The sequence below is a fragment of the Taudactylus pleione genome, unplaced genomic scaffold (genome assembly GCF_031769625.1).
Source record: "Taudactylus pleione unplaced genomic scaffold, aTauple2 ptg000711l, whole genome shotgun sequence".
NCBI classification, from domain to species: Eukaryota; Metazoa; Chordata; class Amphibia; order Anura; family Myobatrachidae; genus Taudactylus; species Taudactylus pleione.
In genome coordinates, this window is record NW_028285113.1 from 363,997 (window position 1) to 368,796 (window position 4,800).

Sequence of the window (4,800 nt, forward strand, 5' to 3'; positions counted from 1 at the left end):
ATAACAGCAGCGTGGGCCCTGGGCAAAGCAATGCACTGGGGCCCCTAACCATTCATTCACGGGAAAAGAATGTAAATGGTCAATAAAATTAAACCCTCCTGCATGCCCATCAGACCTCCCACACATGCAGAGAGACTCTGTCTGAAGCCGGAGGATGAAGTGAAACTAGGACTGAGGTGAGTACTCATCAAAGGGGGGAAGGGGGGGATGGGATGGGGGAGCTTAGATCGGAATACAGTGCACCGGCAGCTGGCTTATAAAAACATCACAAATTTACCAACTGGCCGGGCTGCAGGGGGGCGGGTTGGTGGGCCCCTACAAGCTTCGGGCCCTTGGGCAACTGCCCAACAAGCCCAATGGAAGAGATGGCCGTGATTCGGACACCTAGAAACTATATCATTAAATGGATTTGATATGGAGCGCCTGCAAGTGCCTTGTGCAAATAATTAATTAAGTAATTGAGGGTATATTTCAACCACTCTCACAATGCAAGCTGCAGTGTATATGTGCAATAATCAGTGCAAGTTTCATAAAACACATATATTAAGAATGAATACTAATAGCAATATAAAGTGTTCTAGTGCATTTAAAGTGTCATTGGTGCATACGTGTATATATAAAAATCACAATGATGTGCTGATATTACTAAAAAAGGGTTATACAATTTATTTCAAGATTACAACAGTAATACCCCTTGTACACCGGAGCTAAAACCCGGGCAGCTCCCTGGTGTAAAAGGGGAGAGGGTTGGATCGCCGGGTCAAGTGACCCGGCAATCCAACCCAGGTAAATAGTAGGGTTTAACACGGGCGTAGCCCGTGAAACCCGGCTGTGAGAACAGCGCACTCCGGGTCACGGAGTGACCCGGCGATCCAACCCTCTCCCCTTTTACACCAGGGAGCTGCCCGGGTTTTAGCTCCGGTGTACAAGGGGTATTACTGTTGTATTCTTCAAATAAATTGTATACCCCTTTTTTTAGTAATATCAGCACATCATTGTGATTTTTATATATGCATGTATGCACCAATGACACTTTATATTGCTATTAGTATTAATTCTTATTTTTAATATATGTGTTTTATGAAACTTGCACTGATTATTGCACCTATACACTGCAGCTTGCATTGTGAGAGTGGTTGAAATATACCCTCAATTACTTATTTAATTTATTATTTGCACAAGGCACTCGACACATTCAGGCGCTCCATATCAAATCCATTTAATGATAGATACTGTATATAGATAGATATACTGTGTGTATATATAAATAACATAAATAGTCTCCTGAAAGGGGAAGTGTTCAGATATGAAACTGATGAGAACAGATACTACACCTCTTAGGCAAAAAGACTGAGAGGCGATCTACACTAGATTCATTTTCACACAATGTGAAGCAGGAATGCCTAGTATAAAAACCAGCTTGTGCATGTACATACGTACTGGATACGCACAGCCACGTAACACACAAGCCAATCTGGACGATATTGTCAACTTTGCCGGTTCAGAGATGTGGCAGGATGACTCTTTGAAAGATCTATGAACAATATCTATGAAAGATATCTTTCAAGTTGTTGGTGGTACAGATTGTCCCGTGTGTATGCACCTTTACCTTCCCAGATGTATGTGAGATTTTTTTTTTTTTTTTGTGGCACGCACATTCCAAGCTCAAAACTAGACCCATGGTAAATGCACAAGGAGAGATGGTGTATGCTAAATGGCAACCTGGTGCAATCATAATGTGAAGCAATTCTGCTTCTTGACACGGGACCTAAAGGCATTCCTTATAGACCCTATGACAGCCCTATGGAATTTGCACCCAATTTATGTGTTCCCTATGATGGCTATTTCTCACGGTGACAATATACAAATATTTTCAGGATATTAACAAGTCCATTGTGGCATCAGCCCTAAACACAGACATGTTACCGCAAAGTCAACGATGCTAATCCTTAATGGGAAAAAATGGTTTATAGAAACCAAGCTCAGAGCTACAAGCAGTTTCTAGGTAGAGAATGAACATAAGGTTTGGATAACTTGTGTTTCCTTGTGTGATGTACAAAACAAAAAACCCAGGGAGCTTCCTACTACTTTAATAAACCTACTTGCTCCTATTTCTACTGGATAATTTGATTAATGGCTTAAACCAGGGTTCTTTAAAAGGTTTAGGTTTCTGTGCGGTTTTCTTCCAGAAGAGGGTGGTGTACTTACCTGAGGTGCAAACTTTTCTGCAGAGTGTGAAGCATTTGTAACTATTTTACAGTCTTATAGTCCCTTGGTACTTAATTCTAGTGTGACGACTTTACATCAACCTCCCTGTTGAACCATTCAACACAGATGTGAAATTTCTTTCATGGAAATCGAGAATTTCTTATGGCTATTTACATATTCTGGAGGGTGACACAATGTCTAACAAATCTTCATGGTCTGATATTTTTGAGGGTTGTTCTCTACATCAGTGGTCCTCAGGACCCCACACAGGTCATGTTTTCCAGGTCACTCAGCAGTGCACAGGGATATTCATTACTCACTGACATTTAAATAAAAAAACACAGGTGGCACTAATTATTTAACTTGTGATTCTGTGAGGAGACCTGGAAAACATGCGCTGTTTGGGGTCCTGAGGACAGAGTTTGAGAATCCGTGTTCTACACGAAACCTTCTTTTCTACCTAAGGTTGTTTCTAAGTTCCACTCAAACTAAGATTGGAATTCCAGGACCAGGTTTAAAATCACCTACAGAATGGTTAAAAAATCACACACACAGTGGTCGGTGCTTAGCCCTGCACCCTTCCGTGATTGGTCTTTCCCGACAGCAAGGAAGGCCATCGATGGGTGCAAGTCAAGGTTAACCACGGATGGCCATACTTAGCCTTCAGCTGAGCAGCTGTGTAAAAATATATAGTCATTAGGTCAACAATAACAATATTGGCATGTGGAAAGTTACCAGTGTTAGGCTGCTGGACGGGAGGGTTAGGCACTTGGGAGAGATTAAGCTACATGGGAGTTTCTGTTTAGGGAGACTGTACTTACCAGAGTGCCGATCTGTCAGATGACTCAGCTGGAAGTGACACTTGCATGATGCTGCTGCAGCCGTCATTAGCAGGTAAGTCACTTCTATGCCACCAGGGATGATAGAATATCAACAGAACATGTCCACATTTCATCAGTGTCTTCATATTAAATGTTGACATACACCACACCTGTGTCGGACAGCCACATGGTCCTTAGTAAAAGCTATTTGAGGTTTAATGTTTTTGTGGCTGGTAATGTGCATTGCAATTCTATGAAAGTGTCCATTGTAACCCAAAATGATAAAGGGATTTAAGTATAAAAATCCTGTTTTCTCTGGGCTCACTGTGGGACACCAACTCCCTCCTTCCTATGCTTTAGTTTGGGTAGAGAGGTTTCCTTATGGTTCTGTTATGTGGAGCTTGTTTAGAAACATAACAGAGGATCCTGCAGGATGAGAATATGGAGGGGAGAGAGGCGCAAAGACATACTGAATACTTTAAAGCACAAGTAGTCCTAACAAAGCATGTTTCCACCATGGTCCACATCCCTCAATGGATTCAGAGAACAAGCTTTAAATAAAAATGTTAAATATAAAGATCCCATTACTATACAATACAGATGCCAAATAGCCCCATTCAGGGCACCGCAGACTTTGCTACCTAGCTGCGCCAAAACACTAATGCCAAGTACCTAGTACATTATAAATGAACTAAGGGGTCAATCCAACGAGGGACAAATTGCAAGTAGAGAGTTTGTTTTATGAAACTCAGACTTCACACAAAATGCGTGTACCCAAGAATTCTCCAATCCAATTAAAAATGCCTATTTGGGAGTTTGCAAATTGACTGCCAAATGTGATGAGAGAAGTGCATGTTAAAAAAAACAAGAGATATGGTAAGAACTTACCTTTGTTATCTCTGTTTCTACGAAGTCCATAGGGTCCACAGGGTTCACCTTGGGGTATAGCTGGATCTGGATCCACGGGCAACACGCAGTTAAAGCTTTGCTGCTCCCAGGATGCACTTGGGTCCGTCCTCCTCTATACCCCGCCCCCGAGCCACAGCACCTAAGTTGGTAAACAGCTAAGGCCGGAGGAGGAGACTAAACAGAGAGAAGGAAGACTGGAACACACAAGAAACCATACTCACAGAAATGGGAGACGGAAAACCGGTGACCAGTCACACAGCCCATATGAAGCCAGGTGCATCAGGGCTGGCGTCCTGTGGACCCTATGGACTTCGTAGAAACAGAGATAAAGGTAAGTTCTTACCATATCTCTTGTTTTCTACTTCAGGGTCCATAGGGGGTCCACAGGGTTGACCTTGGGGATGTCCCAAAGCAGTTCAACTAAGGACGGGGATGCTCCTGTGCTGGAAGGAGTAACCGGCGCCCGAAGGATGCATCCTGAGAGAAGGTGTCAAACGCATAGAACCTCAAAAACGTCTGAATTGAAGACCAAGTGGCCGCCTTACGCAGCTGAACAGCAGAGGGGCCACGCCTAGCAGCCCAAGAGGGAGCCCACAGAACGAGTGGAATGAGCCTTAACAGAGGCTGGCACAGGTAAACCCTCCTGTGCATAAGCCTCACAAATAACGGAACAAAGCCAACAGGCTCATGTCTGTTTGTTGGCAGGCCAACCCCTCTTGTGAAAACCGAAGAGGACAAACAATGAATCAGACTTCCTAACCGAAGCAGTCCGGTCTACATAGATTCTAAGCGCCCGGCCTACATCCAAGGAAGCCTCACCAGCTGAAAGATCAGGTGACTGAAAAGCTGGGACAACAAGTTC

At 43.4% G+C, this 4,800-nt stretch overlaps 1 pseudogene; it reads right to left on the bottom strand.

The window, feature by feature from the left end:
- Positions 1-1,197: 1,197 nt before the first annotated feature.
- LOC148477436 (U2 spliceosomal RNA) lies at positions 1,198-1,362 on the bottom strand (annotated as a pseudogene).
- Positions 1,363-4,800: the final 3,438 nt, after the last annotated feature.